Here is a 20,231-nt window from a genome sequence, read left to right as displayed (position 1 = left end):
TTTTTTCCTGCTCAATGACTTTAATGTCCACCATCCTGTTTGCGGCTGTTTGAAAACCTGTCAGATAGGTTCCATCTTGACTGACCTTCTCAACTGACTCAATGTCATCTACCTTAACACTGCAGCACCCAAGTTCCTTTCAGACAAGATACACACCTATGGATGTCTTGTTCTGCACTGCCGAGCTTGCCCATCATCTTCAGTGGTCATTTCTCTCTGACACAAACCCGAGCAACCATTTACTGGGCACTATCCACTTGCCGACTCATACCTCCATCTATGTGTAAACCAAATTAGCACCTTCCCAAGGCTGACTGGAGGCTTTGTTGCCCCTGACTACCTTCAACGGACATCATCTGCCCAGTTAAGATGACCAGATACAGTACCTTATGAACATTGTCTTTACTGCTGCAGAATGTTGCATACCACACAGTTCTTTACCACACTGTGTCATGGTCAGCTGGTGGTCTGAGGCATGCTGTGATGCAATTTACATGCAGAGAAGTGCTCTCCCCTTTATTAACGGTCATCCCATGATGGCAAAATCTATTGATTATAAACTGTTGCATGTTCAGTGCCATTTCATTCTTTGGGGTAGCAAGAAATCTAAATGAATTTTTTTTACTAATTCTTTCAACAGTTCCACCCCCATCTTCTGTCACAGGGTGCACCCTGCAACGTCTCTCTGTGACGGAGGTCTGTTGACAGATGACCAGTCTGACTGTAGCAGATGTCATTGTAGAACCTACACCTGTGTCCAACAGTGTGGGCCACTATTTTTTGTAGAATTATAGCTACACTCACTGTCACCCCAACTTACTCCTTTTGAAATGAGTGGAGGCAGCTTGGATGATATACTTCTCCTCTCAGAATTATGAATACCACAATGTAGCCTTTATGTGCTGTCACCTCATCCCAATCCTCCACCCCAGAGCCAGACACTGTTTGCCCACCAGAGAATGGAATCACTGTCTCCTCCGTAGTAAGACACTCTTTTGGGCAGATGTCATGTTTTCCCAACACTACCAGAAGCCACTCTTGTACCAATCCATATGCCTGGTAAGGACAAAATACGTGTCTTCTAACTGCCACTCCATTACCCTCACCAGTCATGTTTGCAGGATGATGGAATGTATGATTCATGGCCAGCTGGTGTGGAGCCTGGAGTCTCACAATCTACTAACTGTGGACTGTGAACAGGCTTTTTGATTTAGAGAAAGCCTGTGATACCAGTTGGAGAACTGGAACCCTTTGTACTATATACATGTGGGGCTTCCCATGCTGCCTGCCACATATTGTGTACAAATCATTAAAAGACCAAATTTCCAAGGTACATGTCGGTTCACCCTTATTTTATACCTTTATCCAAAAGCACAGAGTGCCTCGAGGCTCTGTCCTAAGCGCCATTAACCCTGCTAAAGCGTTTCCCCCCAGGCATCTCTGACTTCCTTTTTAGTTGATGACTTATCAATCTACTGCAGTTCTCCATGGACTCATCTCCTTGACCAACATCTTTGGTGGTGTCTCGATTCTCTTTCCTTGTGCAGCATCAAAAATGGCTTTTGCTTTTCCATTGGGAAAAAAAACCAGTTTGTACAAATTTCTAGTGGTGCAATGGGTTCCACCATCATTACATCTTGGACCCATTGTTCTTTGTTTCACTGCAACTACAAAATTCATGGGAGTTGTGCTTGTTAGGAAACGTTTTTGTCCCTCCCACATGTCTTATTTGGCCACACACTGTATCCAGTCTATCAGTGTCCTACATGTCCAAAGCGGTATTTCCTGGGGCTTAAATCAGATCACCCTCCTCCATTTTTACTGATCCCTTGTCCATTTGAAACTAGACTACATCTGTTTGATTTATTAATCTACACATCCATCCACTGTACATGGATGTAACCCAATCCACCAGAGTGGAATATGTTAGGCCACTGGCAACCTTTACATAGTCCCATTGAGAGCCTCTATGCAGAAGCTGCCTAACTACAACTGCACTCCTGGCATGATCTTCTCCTTGGCGGATATGAATGCCATTCGTTGTGTGTGCCCAGCCACACATCCTATTCCCTGTATTTTGATGCCTCCCTCAATTGCCTGTATGGGCCACACCATTCTTCTGTTTGGATTCGTCAACCTTTGCACACAAATTAGTGGAAGCATCTTAATGTAGACTGTTGACTCAGACAGCCCGTGGCGTCAGATGTGCCTTGGTGACTGGCACTGACCATTTTTGTTATGAGCTTCCTGTAAACTGCTAGATTTTTACAGCAAAGCTATTTCCTCTGTCAAACCACCTAGTACACCCAACAACATATACTTTTTAACTGTGCCGTATGCTCCAATTCTCTCAAGAGCATTCAGGGCCTCATTGTGCTTAGTGCAACAAGTCCAAGAAAGCTTACACTTGCTTGCTATTGAGGGAGCCACCACGATTTCCTTGTCATGTTGGTCTGATGAGAAATGAGGCTGCTGCCGAAGCTGCATTCCTACCTTGACCTGCTAGCTCTTTGGTTGCTTCGGATGATCTCCTTGTTGCTGTCTGTTGGTAGATTGTACCACTTGGGAATAAGTGCTGGTCTTCTCTTCACAGGAACAAGCTCCAGGGAACTGAACCTCTCCCAATGGTTTGGCTGGCCACCTCTTGGCCCTTTCATCACAAGATGATTGTTTTAGCTAGGCCTTTTATTGGGCACTGTCTATTTGACCATTACCATTTGATAAGCAGCGATCCTTCACCAATTTGTGCTTGTCATAATAATGAATTTGTGGTTTGCTACTTCTTTAGCCAATATCTTTTTCTGAACTGCTTATGTTTCACTATATGTTTGCTGCATGAATTATTGGCCATTTTAGCATACAACATGCAGGCTGTTTTAGAAGTGACAGCAATTTTTCAAAGGACATGTAACCCTTCATTGCTTGCATGGATGGCACTCGTCATCCACACCATTTTTCTTGCTCAGTTTTCTCTGACAGGGCTGGATTCAGTTCACACCATTTTCAGTACCTCTCTGTTAACTCTCTGGCAGTTAGCTCCAATCATTGTTTATGAAACATTATTATAGTCTGGAGGACAGCTGTGCTGCCACAGTCTGAAACAAATCAGGTCTGTATTACTTTATTGCCTCCCTAGATTCTGTCAATCTTTCATAGGTGTAAACTTAGATGTATTGAAACTCATTGCAGTTGCCTTCCATGTTGCCTAGTATAATCTTTATTTTTAAATTGTGGAAGAAATGTCAAAGGCAAAAAATCTCAGACAGAGTTCAGTAGGGATCCTAACGTATGGGTGGAATGGTTCAATGAGCTGAGTGATGAAGATGCTAATAGTGATGGCACTGACTCAGAGACTGAATCAAAGGAAGAAGGAAGTCAAGAGGATACATTTTTTTAGGGAAAGATGGAATAACTAAACGGAGGAAAAATAAATATCCTACCAGTGTTAGAAGCAGATGTTGTAATTTTATTATGCATTTGCCTAGACCAAAAAAGCAAACTCATATAAAAAAGACAGAAATAGAAATTCTGAATTTGTTCTTGGATGGAAACATAATACCGGATGGACTCCTGTTTCTTCTTCTACCACAGCTGGCAAATCTATCCATTCACAGAGGCCTTCAAAGTACTTTTCCACCTATTTACTCACTTCCCTGAATTTATCAGTTGAATTTGTATTGCATTCTTAATGTTACCACTCTCACTTTTAATTTCAGCAAACATTGTTTTGACTTTTCTACATACCGATTTAGTCCTTCTGACCATAATTTCTTTTACGATTTCTTCACATTTTTCATGCAGTTATTTCATCTTAGCTTCCCTGTTCCTATTTATTTCATCCCTCAGTGACTTATTTTTGTATTCCTTAATTTCCCTGAACAGTTCTGTACTTCCTTCTTTTATTGATCAACTGCACTTCTTTGTGTATCGAGTCTTCATGACCAATCTCTTGAATGTCAGCCTACTCTTAACAACAGCTGACGATATTCTTCTGAATGTCAGATGGTATATTGCTAGACTCATACATTCTACACACCAATGTGAATTATTGTTTTGTTGTCACTTCCCCCAATGATTTTAGATATTCTGATAGAATGGGCACTTATGACCTAACGCAAAAAATAAGGTAGGTATGGATACGGATATTAGTTGTAGCTTCCAGCAAGGAAATCATGTTATGATCCTCATTACATTGTATAGTGATGACAAGACAAGCAATATTAATAGACATTCAGTCTTTGCAGAGATGACATTTATCTGTAGTGATGTATTGTATAAAAATAGTCACGTGTCGATAGGTTTTCAAACCGATGCAATGATTGGCAAATTGCTTTAAATGTGACATAGTATAATCTTATTTAATTTTTGTAGATTTGCTTGTTTGTTGTTCTAGACCTTACACACAAACAATTTATTTCAGGAACAGGAAATACAGCTGGTTGATTGGTGCCCTATACTGGAGGCGGGCAATCTCCACTTTGAGGGATTGAGGTATTTATCATTTTTTAAATTTAATTTTTCCCCTTACATACAGATGTGCCTTTACAAATGCTTGCTGTTTTTCTCCACTCCAGTCCATTTTCCTTATTAGTTCCACTGTTCAAGATCATCACAAGTCACTGTGATTCTGTGTAGACCAAAGTACAATTGACTTGATCACAGTCTTAATCTCTCTTCAAAAGGAGCCTAACAGGATGCTAGGGTTGTATGATGAATTCAGATGCCACTAATTAAAATAATAATTTGGGTATCAGAATGAAAATATTAGGAAAATTAGTTACAGATTTGCCAGGAAAAAGTAAAAATATTTCTAATTTTCCTCAGCATTGTGGCTTTTTCGAAAACTTCTTTACATAGAGGGCAAGATTCTGTTCTGGAACTCCACTGAACCCATTAACCTGTTTGTATTTAAACTAATAATAAAAGTACAGGTCTGATTTTACTGATTTGGTAATATTTGAGATTTTACAGTATCTGACACCACTCGACTTCAATGGTGAACAATCATTAGTTCATCACTGAAACAGAACACATGATGATGATGATGATGATGATGATGATGATGATGATGATATTATGATGATATGATGATGATATGATGATATGATGATGATTCAAGTGCTGAATTAGACATTGGTCCTCTTGCATGTGGAATTTTCCAAATCTACATTTTTTGTGTGCAATACCATTGCCTATTAATACAATGCTTAGATATGTCACTGTTTCCATTTTGGAGGCTAACAAAGTAGTCACTCCATTACTGAACAAAATGTATTTTTTTTTTGACCAGCGTTTTTTGAAAAACACACACACACACACACACACACACACACACACACACACACACACACACGCACGCTCGGTATTAATTCAGTACAAACCTCCACCCTGCAGTTCCGGGGGTTAGAATAGGCCCGAGGTATTCCTGCCTGTCGTAAGAGGCAACTAAAAGGAGTCCCTCCCCCTCAAGGGGCTAGTTAGCGCCTGCGTATGGAGACGGACGGTTTCACGACCTATATTTGCGTTCATTTTGGTTTTTCACTTCTTCTGGTTTCTTCCTTCCTTTGGTTTCTTCCTTCCTTTGGTTTCTTCCTTCCTTTGGTTTCTTCCTTCCTTTGGTTTCTTCCTTCCTTTGGTTGCTTCCTGCCTTTGGTTGCTTCCTGCCTTTGGTTGCTTCCTGCCTTTGGTTGCTTCCTGCCTTTGGTCTTCTCCATCTCACTGTCTTACTTACTCTTCTCCTTGCCTTCTTCACCTTCTCTGGTCTCCGCTTCAGCGTTTGAGACAGTCTGTCATATCTTTCCCTCTCTCCTTTCTTTCTCCTCTTCTTCATTCCTCCCTGTGCATGCCTGAAGGCCAATCCATGCATTCACATGTGTAGCCGGTGACGGGGTAACGCGTAATTCCCCGCCCTGGGTAGCCAAGTAAGGCACGCACGTACCCCCTGGTAAAGGCCAGTCCCATGGAGGGCTGATTGCCTGAGCTGACACCTTCTGACCATGCCGATTGGTCCCTCCGTCCGTTTCTTAGGAGGCGTGACCTGGGAGGAGTGCCCTCTGAGAGGGTCCCCACAAGGAAGGAGCGTGCCATCGGAAATGCTGGCAATCATGGGGGATTCCTCTGTAATGGATTTCTCTTCTTCTTCTCTCTTGACTTCTGCCCAGAAACGGAAACTTGACCAGCCACCAGTGACAAAAGTACTACCGCCTGCCCCACAGTTCCTCGTAGTTTCTCCATCTGAGGACGGAAAGGATTTTTCCTCTGTCAACCCTTTCGTTATCCAGAAGTGCGTAGATGCCATAGCCGGATCTGTCAAGTCTTGTACCAGGTTGCGTAATGGTACATTGTTACTAGAAACTGAGAGCGCCTTTCAGGCACAAAAACTGCTTCGGGCCACACTCTTGTCTGGGTGGAGGCTCACCACTCTTTGAATTAGTCTCCTGGTGTGGTCTACACTAGACCACTCGACGGATTGACTGACGAGGAGATTGTCATTCCTCGCTGAGCATAGCGTGACAGCTGTGCATAGGGTCATGAAAAAGGTTAACAATGACCTTGTACTGACCCGGATACTTTCCTTGACCTTTGATAGCGTATAGCTGCCGTCGCGCATCAAAGCGTGCTACGATGTTATTTCTGTTCGCCCCTATGTCCCGACACCTACGTGCTGCTACCAGTGTCAGCGTTTTAATCACACTCGCCATTCTTGTTCCAATGCGGCTACACGTGTGACTTGCAGCAGGGATGCCCATGAGGGTGACTGTCTACCTCTGTCTCCTCGTTGTGTGAACTGTCGCGGTGACCATGCAGCGTCCTCCCGCGACTGTCCCATCTACAAGGAAGAATGCTGTATCCAAGAAATTCGGGTCAAAGAGAAAGTCTCCACCTCGGCTGCTCGCAAGCTATTCGCTAGTAGGAAACCCACGTTGCTCCCAGCGGGGATATACAGTACTGTCCTCGCCTCTCCTCAGACTACTAGGGAGGTAGCGATGCAGACATGTGATCTGACCTTCAGCACTACGGTCGTCCGTTCGGCCAGTGCTAAGATCGCCCGGTCGACGTCTCCTCTTCCTCCCGTCGCCCCTGCGACACAAGCACCTTTATCAGCTTCTGCCAGGACGAAGACACAGAAGTCAGAAGCACGGGCCTTCAAGAAATAACCGTCTCGTGCAGACCTTCTACATACCTCAAGCCCTCAGCCATCGACCAATCCTTCCACACAACGACCTTCCAAGAAGGCTCATAGGAAGCACAGTTCTCCTTCCCTGCCATGGTGCATTTCTCCTCCTGCACCCCCCAGCGGTTGCCGCCCCAGGCTGTCATCCATTTCGCCTGGCCGCACCGCTGGTAGCCGAACATCTGGCCGTTCACCAGCGGAGGAAGCTCCCCCTCCCGGCCATCTTCACAAGATGGCCGATGAACCTATAGAACAAATGGACGATGACTGTCCGCCTCCTGCTAGCGGCGGCAGTGCTCGCTCGAAGCCGGGCTCCCAGTGGCCTTCGAAATGACCCCTTCTTGCATCTTCTTCCTCTCACGATGCCACTTGTTCACCAGAATATTCGCAGCATTCGCTCCAACCAAGAGGACTTGAAATTGTTGGTCCGCTTGCACCGTCCACTCGTCGTAGCCCTCCAGGAAATTAAGCTATGCCCATGCGATGAAATTGCCTTGGCTTACTACACCTCTGTGTGTTTTGACTTACCACTGTGGCAGGTATTCCGGCTCATCGAGGGGTTATGTTGCTGGTACGGGATGATATGTACTATGATCCCATCACATTGCACACCGGCCTGCAGGCAGTTGCCGTCCGCATTACTTTCCCCACTTTTACATTTTCCATTTGTACCGTTTACACTCCATCGTTGTCTGCCGTTATCAGGGCAGACATGCTGCAAATTAGTGCTCAGCTCCCTGCACCATTTTTGTTAACTGGAGACTTCAGTGCTCACCATCCTGTTTGGGGCTCTTCAGCATCCTGTCCGAGGGGCTCCCTGTTAGCAGACGTTTTCAGCCAGCTCAATTATATCTGCCTCAATACTGGCGCCCCTACTTTCCTTTCAGACACCTTTCACACCTATCCCCATTTAGACCTCTCTGTATGCACTACCCAACTTGCACGCCGGTTTGAGTGAGTGGTATGCACTTTTTGATACATATTCGAGTGACCACTTCCCGTGTGTTATCCATCTCCTGCATCATACCCCCCTCTCCGTGGTCAACTAGTTGGAACAACTCCAAAGCAGACTGGGGGCTCTTCTCTTCCAGGGCGACCTTTCAGGATCAAACCTTCACAAGCTGTGATAGTCAGGCCGCACACCTCACGGGAGTCATTCTCACTGCTGCTGAATATTCCATCCCTCACACTACTTCTACTCCAAGTCGCGTAACAGTCCCCTGGTGGACTGCAGCATGTAGAGACACTTAACGTGCTCGTCGGTGTGCTTTTACGCACCTTTAAATGCCACCCTACAGTGGCGAATGTATCAATTACAAACTATTATGTGCGCAGTGTCGTCTGGTTATTAAAGAAAGCAAGAAAGCCAGCTGGGCTGCTTTCACAAGCTCCTTAAACAGTTTTACTTCTTCTGTTGTCTGGGGTAGCCTGGACCGGATATCTGCCACTAAGGTCTACTCACCAGTCTCTGAAGGACTTCAATGACGTCCTTGTGGCCTTTGAGGGTGTCTCCAATGCCTTCGGCCGCTTTTTCGCAGAGGTTTCGAGCTCCACTCATTACCCCCCTGCCTTTCTCCCACGAAAACAGGCAGAGGAGGCTCGGCCACCTAATTTCCACTCCTCGAATTGTGAAAACTACAATGCCCCATTCACCATGCGGGGGAACTCGAAAATGCACTTGCCCAGTCACGGTCCTCCGCTCCGGGGCCTGATTCTATTCATATTCAGATGCTGAAGAACCTTTCTCCTGCGGGTAAAGGTTTCATTCTTCGTACTTACAATCGCATCTGGATTGAGGGACATTTTCCCACATGCTGGCGCGAGTCTATTGTTGTACCGATTCCTAAGCCGGGGAGGGACAAGCACTTGCCTTCCAGTTATCGACCCATCTCGCTTACCAGCTGTGTCTGTAAGGTGATGGAGCGAATGGTTAACTCTCCTTTGGTTTGGCTGTTCGAATCTCGACGCCTACTTACCAATATACAACGTGGATTTCGTAGGCGCCGCTCTGCTGTTGACCATCTGGTTACCTTGTCGACCTTCATTATGAATAACTTCTTGCGGAAGCGCCCGTCCGCGGCTGTGTTCTTTGATATGGAGAAGGCTTACGACACCTGTTGGAGGGCGGGCATTCTCCGCACCATGCATACATGGGGCTTTCACGGTCGCCTCTCGCTTTTTATTCGTTCCTTTTTAATGGATCGACAGTTCAGGGTACGTGTAGGTTCTGTCCGGTCAGACACCTTTCTCCAGGAGAATGGGGTGCCACAGGGCTCAGTTTTGAACGTCGCTCTCTTCGCCATAGCGATCAATCCAATAATGGATTGCCTCGCAGATGATGTATCAGGCTCCCTGTTCGTGGACGATTTTGCCATCTATTGCAGCCCGCAGCGTACATGTTTCCTGGAGCGCTGTCTTCAGCGTTCTCTTGACCGTCTTTATTCCTGGAATGTCGCCATGGCTTCTGTTTTTCTTCCGAGAAAACAGTCTGTATTAACTTCTGGCGCTACAAAGTGTGTCTCCCAGCGTCCTTATGACTCGGCCCCGTTGCTCTCCCATTCATGGAGACAACAAAATTTTTAGGTCTTACATTTGACAGGAAACTTAGTTGGTCTCCACATGCATCATATTTGGCTGCCCGTTGTACCCGTTCTCTAAACATCCTCCGTGTTCTCAGTGGCACATCGTGGGGAGCGGATCGAACCGTCCTACTTCGCCTATATCGGTCGATCGTCCGCTCCAAGCTGAATTATGGGTGCTTTGTATACTCCTCTGCACGGCCGTCCATCTTACGCCGCCTCAACTCCATACAACATCGGGATTTACGGCTTGCGATCGGAGCGTTTTATACTAGTCCCGCCGAGAGTCTTCATGCTGAAGCCGGTGAATTGCCACTCACCTACCGGCGCGATATACTTCTTTGTCGTTACCCTGTCGGCTTCTGTCAATGCCCGACCACCCATCGTATCGTTCCTTGTTTGACGATTCTTTCGACCGTCAATACGGGTTGTATGTCTCTGCCCTGCTACCCCCTGGAGTTCGCTTTCCTCACCTCCTTCAACACCTTGATTTTTCACTCCCTGCAACCTTTAGAGTGGGCGAAGCCACACGCCACCTTGGCTCCAGGCTCAGGTTCGCGTTAACCTTGACCTCCGCTCGCTCCCAAAGGAGGTTACCCCCGGTTCAGTATACCACTACTGTTTTGTCGAACTTCGTTCGAAGTTCATTAATATGACTTTCATTTATACAGATTGCTCTAAGACCAACAACGGGGTCGGGTGTTATTTTATTGTCGGGTCACGAAGTTTCAAATACCGGCTACATGGCCATTGTTCGGTCTTCACAGCTGAGCTCTTTGCCCTCTACCAGGCTGTTCTTTACGTCTGCCGCCACCGACATTCTGCTTATGTCATCTGCTCCGATTCTCTGAGCGCCATCCAGAGCCTCAGTCATCCGTATCCGGTTCACCCTTTCGTGCACCGGATCCAACGCTCTCTTCAGCAGCTGGTGGATGACGGGTCTGCAGTTAGCTTTATGTGGGTTCTTGGCCATGTCGGTATCCCTGGGAATGCAGCTGCAGATGCCGCGGCCAAGGCTGCGGTCCTCCAGCCTCGGACGGCTTCTTGTTGTGTCCCTTCATCAGATTGTAGAACGCTCATTTGTCAGTGCATTTTATCGCTGTGGCATGCCGATTGCGCTGCACTTACGAACCACAAGCTTCGGGCCATGAAACCTCTTCCCGCAGCTTGGACGTCCTCCTCACCTCCTCACCTCCTCCTTGGCGGGAGGAGGTCGTTTTGGCTCGGCTACGAATTGGACACTGCCAGTTCAGCCATCGCCATCTGCTGATGGCAGCGCCGGCGCCGTTCTGTCCATGTGGGCAATTGCTGACAGTCCGCCAAATTTTAAAATCCTGTCCAGATTTTACTACGCTGCGTCTTGATCTTGGCCTGCCATGTACTCTGGATGCCATTTTAGCGGATGACCCAGGAGCTGCTGCTCGCGTTCTTTGTTTTATCATCTTGATACACCTGTCTAAGGACGTTTGATTATGCTGTAGTTTTTTAATCCTATGCCTCTTAATACGTCTTTTATAGTGTTGACCCTTTTAGTTGCTATTTTAATCTTGTGCCTCGCATCACATTCCTAAATTAGTCAGGGCGCTAATGACCATTGTAGTCGTGAGCCCAAAAACCACAAAAAAGTCATTATTAGTGTTATGACATGTTGTGTGTGATAGATGTGATAGTGAGTGACAATCTCCATGCTCAGTTGAAGAACACTTCAATTGCAGCACAATTTCGCAATGAAGTTTTGTTTGGACAGCCAGTGATGTATCATCTGTGGACACTTGAGAGTAGGAAAAACAAAGTCTACTGCCATAATACAAGTTTGGAGGGAAGCCTCATCCTGAGACTATTACAAGCGGTGTTCACACGGTGTGAAGGTGATAAGGGGATGGTGGTGGAGGGGGGGTGGTAAGAGGATGGGGGCGGGGCAGCACACTGTTTAGTATACCATGATGCAGTGCAGTGGCAGTGTGGTGTAGAATGGAGCATCTGTGCTGGTCTGGGCTAGATGAGATTTAGCCAACACCTGGAGTGGAACTGAGTAAACAATTGAATGTACATTACCACATCATGTGCAGATGGAATGTGTTTCCTTGATAGCACTGCCCTCTGTTTCCTGATGAGTGCACTCTGCAGAAATGTGGCTAGTGCCCCCTGGTGGCACATGTAACTCTTCGTGTATCAACAAATTGTTTCTATACTGCATCATGTTCACAATGTGGATGTCCTTGTGGTATTCGTAAGTACACACTAGTGGAGAGAGACATCTGTGGGCTGAGGGTAGACAAACCGTCAGCGTGAAGCCATTGTGCTGGTAGCATAACAGTCACCTTGCAGTCCGTACACAATTATCGCAAAGGAGGTGATGAAATATGTGATTCAAAATATTAAAAATTTTAAAGTTTGGAACAACACACAAATCTATACATATGAATTAGGTGGATAAAGTTACACACTCCCAAAAAATATTCTATTTTGTTGTTTACAACAAAATTATAATTGAATACGGTATATTAATTATCAGGGATACACATCCCTTAATGCATTCATAAATCAAACATATTTTAAAATTGTAGCTAAGCCTACACAAGACTTAAGTGGCATTGGATACCATTGTAAACTATTGTTTGAGGTCATCAGACTTAGATAAAAATAAAAACCATAGGTTGAGCACTTCTGTATAGTGTGTGTTTCATGTGAATTAAACAGAGAACTGACTCGTGGAGATAACATCTTGGACCTACTGCTAACAAACAGACCCAAACTTTTCGACTCTGTAAGTGCAGAACAGGGAATCAGTGATCATAAGGCCTTTGCAGCATCCCTCAATATGGAAGTTAATAGGAATATAAAAAAAGGGATGAAGGTTTATCTGTTTAGCAAGAGTAATAGAACGCAGATTTCAGACTACCTAACAGGTCAAAGTGAAAATTTCTGTTCCAACACTGACAATGTTGAGTGTTTATGGAAAAAGTTCAAGGCAATCGTAAAATGTGTTTTAGACAGGTACATGCCGAGTAAAACTGTGAGGGATGGGAAAAACCCACCATGGTTCAACAACAAAGTTAGGAAACTACTGCAAAAGCAAAGAGCTTTACTCCAAATGTAAACGCAGCCAAAACCTTTCAGACAAACAGAAGCTAAACAATGTCAAAGGTAGTGTAAGGAGGGTTATGCGTGATGCGTTCAGTGAATTCGAAAGTGAAATTTTATGTACCGACTTGACAGAAAAACCTAGGAAGTTCTGGTCTTACGTTAAATCAGTAAGTGGCCCAAAACAGCATATACAGACACTCCAGAATGATGATGGCATTGAAACAGAGGATGACACATGTAAAGCTGAAATACTAAACACCTTTTTCTAAAGCTGTTTCACAGAGGAAGACCGCATTGCAGTTCCTTCTCTAAATCCTCGCACAAATGAAAAAATGTCTGACAACAAAATAAGTGTCCAAGGAATAGAAAAGCAACTGAAATCACTCAACAGAGGAAATTCTACTGAACCTGATGGGATACCAGTTCAATTCTACTCAGAGTACGCGAAAGAACTAGCCCCCATTCTAACAGCTGGTTTTCGGAAACCCGGAATCTACTGTGTCGGAATCAACATCGATTCTGGAAACAGCGATCGCGAGAGACCCAACTCGCTTTATTTGTTCATGAGACCCAGAAAATATTAGATACAGGCTCCCAGGTAGATGCTAGTTTCCTTGACTTCCGCACTGTCGCCTGATAAACAAAGTAACAGCCTACGGAATATCAGACCGGATTGGGTTGATGGAGGAGATAGAGAATATCAAAAGAAGAGCGGCGTGTTTCGTCACAGGGTTATTTGGTAACCGTGATAGTGTTATGGAGATGTTTAGCAAACTCCAGTGGCAGACTCTGCAAGAGAGGCGCTCTGCATCGCGGTGTAGATTGCTCGCCAGGTTCCGAGAGGGAGCGTTTTTGTACGAGGTATCGAATATCTTGCTTCCCCCTACTTCTACCTCCTGAGAAGATCACAAATGTAAAATTAGAGAGATTCGAGCTCTCACAGAGGCTTTCAGACAGTTGTTCTTCCCACGAACCATATGTAACTGGAACAGAAAAAGGAGGTAATGACATTGGCACGTAAAGTGCCCTCCGCCACACACTGCTGGGAGGCTTGTGGAGTATAAACATAGATGAAGGTGTAGATGTAGATCCTTTTATAAATGAGTTGTATTACATGTATTTTGTTAAATATTGCCCAGTGCCTGTTTATCATTGGATGTGAAAGATTGAGACATATTTCAAAACAGATTTGAGTGTTTATACTAATTAGTTCAAGTATTTCTAGTAATTAGTAAAAAGTTTTAAAAATTTGATAGAAGATAAAGAGAAGTAAGAACAAACAATTTTCTCTGAAGTAAAGTCATTAAAAGGGGTATACCTTCTGTAATATCTCCTTGGACAGCTGAAGCACAGCATGTTAACAGTGATTGTAAAAATATCCTAACTGAAAGAGACTTGAGGTATGTGTCACACCTTGTCAGTGACATTTTTTTTCAAACTTAACATGAATTTGTGTACTTACTGGATGTCATGCCACACATGGGCAGTTTTTTTTAACCCACCACTGTGACAAAATTTCTGTAGAACTCAAAAGGCCTCTGGTGTCTTCTGTATGTTGCTGCTGTAGTTTCCATCATGGTTTGGCTGCTTCCATTATTGAACTAGGTTTATTGAGTTTAGTGAGACATGAGTTTTGGATTTTTCTAGGGTTGTGTCATTGTATAAAGACTGGACAGGTATTGTGCAAAGATTTAGTCCCTTCATTTAACCATCTAGGCATCTTAACACCAAAAAGTCCTTAAGTGTGAAAGAGTGACCAGTGAGTCACTGCTATAAGTAGTGGCATATTGTCAGAGGTGGGTATTCAGTTAAGATAAGTAGTAAGGGAGGTAGAAAGGAATGAAAGACGACTAAGTTTGAATATCCTGTCACCAGTTGGGTCATTTTTAATGGAACTCTATCTTGGACTGAGAGAGGATGTTCAAGAAAGTCAGTCTTGTGCTTGCCTCTAGTGATTTAGCGGAAGTTTGATATAATATAGGCACCTCTTCAATAAGGCATGTAATGATTATGGATCGATTTTGTGGTTTGGTCACAAGGAGGGATCAAGTGCTTGATGATCCTCTCTCACAGCTGTGGGTTAGGCAGGAGAGAGTAGAGGACAAGTATTAGTGTACATCATGCAAAGTTAGTAATCATGTAGCTACAGTTGAAAGGTTGACAAAAGAAAATCTAATGGGAACTGGGAAAGAGTAAGAAGTAAAAAGAAAAATGAAAAAATATGGAATTCACATCAGCAATTCAGGTTAACAAACAGTTTGGCTTGTTGCCTGGAATAAGTGGCTATCAAATTTGTTAAAATGGAATGCAGCAGACTCATTGGAATATCATTAATGTTTGTCATAAATATTAGAAAATAGAAAGAAAAGAATCTTGCTGCTTGATAACAGCCACTGGAGATGTGCGAGACACACAGTAGAGAGAAAAAAAAATGTAGGTGTAGAGTCCCATATTTGTAATGGTCATGAAATAAAGTGCCACACTTAACCATATTTCAGAGAATAACATGCCTTGAGCAAATTCTCTAATGGAATGTTAAGGTTCTTACACTAGGAGGTACAGTGTGTTTTAGTTAATAAATTAATCACAGCTTTAAAAATGACGTAAATGGATTGTAGCATGCAACAGGCCTCACTAGTCTGTGTTTCATTGCGGTTTAGCAGCACAATGACCAGTTGTGTTGCCTTTGACTGTAGGTTGGACTAATATCTGTGACGCAACTCTTGCTCCAATTATTAAATGAGATTTCTTATAATTCCACTGGAAGCAAGATGGATCAATCAGAATGATTATAAACACACCCAGTGAGGTCACTAGGCACAACAGAGGATGGCATGTAGTGATAAATGTGTCAACACCAGGCCAAGTGGCTAAAAACCAACAGCAAATGAAAGGGCAGCAAAAGTCAACGTCAGCTCCTCTTGTATGTACTCGCTGAAGAGTGTTACGTAGTGTCTGGAGGACATATTTATTGTGAGCTTAAAAAATTTAGCTATTCATGAACACTGATTTGGACTCTGTTTTCCCTAACCACTGCTGTTTGGCTTGCATGTGGACATGTCTGTTTTCCTAATGTGGGCAGCCCTTATCCTCTATTCAACTGCATGTAGTGCCTACTGAGAGTGCACTCTCAGCTTTGTGTGCATGGAATGTGTGTTCCATATAAGAGGATTCGTAGCCTGGCAATGTTAGTGTTCTCCAGCACTAATGTTAGAGTTGTTGGTAAATTTTAAGAGTGCTTCAACTTCCAAGATGTATCTGCCTCTAGGAAATCTTGTTTATGTTTGGTTTAAGAAGAGCAGTGATCTGTTATTTTCTGAGAATAATTTGTACTTAACGGATGTTAAGTAAATCCATTTATGTTCAAACAGCAAACCTACAATAAGGCTATACTAACCATGGTCTACAGTTAAGATGGATTGTGAATGATGCACTAGAAGAGCTTCTCATAGGATGTGTAACAGGGACAGACAAGCACACATAGTTCTCTGTAGAGTCAAATTTCACCACCACCACCACCGCCGCTTCCCTCTGCTCCTAAACTGGTGACGCCTTGATGCCTCATAATGTGCTCTACCAACCTCTCTCTTATTTACTCAAGTTGTAACAAAAATTTCTTCTTCAACCAATTCTGTTCAGTACCTCCTCATTATGTACACAATCTACCCATCTGAATCTTCACCATTCTTCAGTAGCACCACATTTCAAAAGCTTCTACTCTGTTATTGTCTATGTTTCTGCCATACTTTACTACTCAAGATGAATACCTGCATTAGAGACTTCCTAATGCTTAACTCTAAATTCTGAAGGTGGCAGGGGTAAGAGATAGGGAGCGGAAGGCTATTTACAATTTGTACAGAAACCAAATGGCAGTTACAAGAGTTGAGGGACATGAAAGGGAAGCAGTGGTTGGGAAGGGAGTGAGACAGTGCTGTAGCTTCTCACTGATGTTATTCAATCTGTATATTGAGCAAGCAGTAAAGGAAATGAGACAGCAAACGACTTGGAAGAGCAGTTGAACAGAATGGATAGTGTCTTGAAAGGAGGATATAAGATGAGCAACAACAAAAGCAAAACGAGGATAATGGAATGTAGTTGAATGAAGGCAGGTGATGCTGAGGGAATTAGATTAGGAAATCAGACACTTAAAGTAGTAAAGGAGTTTTGCTATTTGGGGAGCAAAATAACTGATGATGGTCAAAGTAGAGAGGATATAAAATGTAGGCTAGCAATGGCAAGGAAAGCGTTTCTGAAGAAGAAAAATTTAACATCAAGTATAGATTTAAGTGTCAGGAAGTCATTTCTGAAAGTATTTGTATGGAGTGTAGCCATGGACAATAAATAATTTAGACAAGGAATAGAATGGAAGCTTTTGAAATGTAGTGCTACAGAAGTATGCTGATGATTAGATGGGTAGATCACATAACTAATGAGGAGGTATTGAATAGGATTGGGGAGAAGAGAAGTTTGTGGCACAACTTGACTAGAAGAAGGGATTGGCTGCAAGAAACTGGTACATTTACATGTATGAGGATAATGAGTGCTACATGGACATGTCTCACTCCTGACTTTGAAGAGAATGTCCTTCATCATTCAGAAGAAAACCCAATGAAAAGTACTCAAAACATTGTATGGGCCTTGGTGTGCTACTTGCCCCATAGGTCTGAGGTAAATGTTTATACTGTTTGTGTACCCTAAAGCAGGAGATATGAAATTTCTACAGTCCTCAAACCGAGTTTTGTAACTATTAAGTTTTAGTGAAAATTTCTTAAATCATTTTTTTTTCTTTAAATTGCATGCAGTTTAATGTAAAGTAATACACAGATGTAATTCATTTTTTATGGTCATTAGGTACTTCCGAGGCAGTGTAATGAGATATGTGACTGCAGCTGTGAAGGCTAGAGTTGGCCAGGGCCAGAGTTGCAGTCACGTCAGGCTCACCGATGGCAACACTTGCCATCTCCTCGGCGAGTTGCGGGATGATAATAATCGTAAGTATTTCAAAGGTTAAATATATCATCAGTCAACAGTGTTTTTTAGAAATTCCTACATTTGGACCTTCCTTTTTTCTGGTATTTAAGTTTTTATTGCATTTTTTCTTTTTTCTGCCTGTAGTTAATTGGCATCCTCAATCATATAATGACTTCTGATGAACTAAAAAAATTACAGGGGAGAAATTTGGAAATGCTGAATAAGCAGAACGATAAACAGGTATCTGCATGTTCTGTAATAAATACACCTTCACAGCAGTAGCATCCTGATTGCGGGTCAGGATCAGAGTAACCTGATTTTAAGTTGCAATTGTGTGGCAGGCTCATCAATTTCTTTGTGTTGGAGTGTGAAATTATGGGGTGGAAAGCTTCCAGGCTAGGAAATGTGTTCAAAAAGGAAGAGGAAACTCTGACCAATACCTGAGATGAGACAAAAGTTTAGGATAAGAAATTGGCATTAATCCCATGAGGCAGCAACATACTGTACAAGAGGTGATCAAAAAGTAATGGGGATTTTTTATTTTCACATGTGTTATGTATCATATTTCCAATTTTTTATCTCTTACGTATATATGTTCCTGATGTGTTTCTAGTTTTAGTTCTTTGAATATTTAGTTTCTTGTTGACAATTGAGATGGTTATACATCTTTTTTTAGTTCTGGACAAAATTTTACGTGATAGAAAGATGAATCAAGGAATTTGCATTAAAATTTGCTTAACAATGGAATAATGTACTATGAGTGTGAAAAGAGTTCACGACTTTCCAGAATGAGATTTTCACTCTGCAGCAGTGTGTGTGTGTGTGTGTGTGTGTGTGTGTGTGTGTGTGTGTGTGTGTGTGTGTGTGTGTGCGCTGATATGAAACTTCCTGGCAGATTAAAATTGTGTGCCAGACCGAGACTTGAACTCGGCACATGCCTTTTGTGGGCAAGTGCTCTACTGCAGTAATGAAGACAATGAGAACTGTGGATGCCCTAGCACGCCAATTGCAGTAGACATTGTGGAAGAAGTGAAGAAAAAAAATGATTTTCGAGAATTTTAGGGGCTGCTGATGACCCTGGCATATCCTTTGGCTCATGGCAAGCAATTTTTTTTATATGTTAGGCAAGAAACATGCAGCAGCAAATTTTTTTCCAACATTGTGGTACTTTTTCTAAAAAAGACATTGCATAGACATTGTTCAGGAACTGCTGAATGAAGTCAACAATTGTCCAGCACATTCAAAGAAGGGTGTGACAGGTTACAAAATGTGGGTATATGGGTATGAAATTGAAACGGAGGACAAATTGTTCCCATGGAAACTGTCTGAAGACCCAAGACAGAAAAAATTCTAAAAGTTTGAGCTCATGTGAAGGTTCTCCTCATTGTTTTCTTAGATCTTAGTTGATAATGATTTCCTGCCTTATGGTCATATGGTCAGTAAGGCACTACTTGGCAGTTAAGCACCATTTTTGCAGAGCAATCTGAAGAAAATGACGAGAATTGCGCCAAAACTACTTGTGAAAATAGCATCGTGATAATGTTCCCACTTGCACTTCAATGCTTGTCCGTGATTTTTGGGCAAAAGATAAAACTGTTATAGTGTCTCAGCCATCATATTGTCCAGATGTGGCTGCCTGTGACATCTTCCTTTTCCTGAAGGTAAAGAGAACCATGAAAGAATGTTGTGTTGCCACTATGAGATAAAAACATAATTGCTGAAGGAGCTGAACACCATAACAGAAAGTGAGTTACAAAAGTGCTTCCAAGATAGGAAAAAGTGCTGGCGCAAATGTACTACATGTGAGGGTGATTACTTTGAAGGGGACAAATTTGTTGTCGATCAATAAATAAATATTCTTCAATAAAAGCAAATATTCCCATTACTTTAATGCCTCATATGTTCCATAGTCCTCTGCCTATCCTGTGCAGCTAAGTGCTAGCATGGCAGACTCAGCATCTGGAGCAAGCTGTCATTGGAGTCCCTCATGAGGTACGTTGCACGGATTATACAAGGTGCCAAATGAGCAGCACCCGTGCATCGTGTGCTGCCCATACCCGCAGCATTTAAAGGCAGTTCTTGAGACTTCATTAATAGACTGTCTAGAGATAGTTTAGGCCTATCTTAGTCATCTGGTTCAGTTTCTTTAGTATCTTTGTGACACTCTGTCATAGATTAAACAAACCTGTGACCATTTGTGCAGCCCTTCTCTTTATACATTAAATATTGCTTGTTAGTCATATCTGTTGTGGACCCCATACCCTTCAGCAATATTCTAGAACTGGTCTGTTTGTAAGCAATCTCTTTAAGAGACTGTTTTCACTTCCCCAGTATATAGTATATAAGCAAAGTCCACCACCTGCTTACCTCACAACTGCACCTATGTCATCATTTCATTCCATTCCATTTCATATCACTAC

At 43.1% G+C, this 20,231-nt stretch overlaps 1 long non-coding RNA gene across 1 annotated transcript in view; it reads left to right on the top strand.

Annotated features, from left to right (window-relative positions):
* Positions 1-17,763, top strand: part of LOC126284907 (uncharacterized) — a 47,861-nt gene extending 30,098 nt beyond the window's left edge. Inside the window, exons 2-3 of the long non-coding RNA XR_007551569.1 lie at positions 4,421-4,491; positions 17,692-17,763. This is a non-coding gene — a long non-coding RNA (uncharacterized LOC126284907). The remainder of the gene's footprint in view (positions 1-4,420; positions 4,492-17,691) is intronic.
* The last annotated feature ends 2,468 nt before the right edge of the window (positions 17,764-20,231 follow it).

This window comes from Schistocerca gregaria, chromosome 1 (assembly GCF_023897955.1).
Source record: "Schistocerca gregaria isolate iqSchGreg1 chromosome 1, iqSchGreg1.2, whole genome shotgun sequence".
NCBI lineage: Eukaryota > Metazoa > Arthropoda > Insecta > Orthoptera > Acrididae > Schistocerca > Schistocerca gregaria.
Note: the sequence above shows the minus strand (reverse complement) of the source record. Positions and strands in the feature narration are given on the sequence as shown.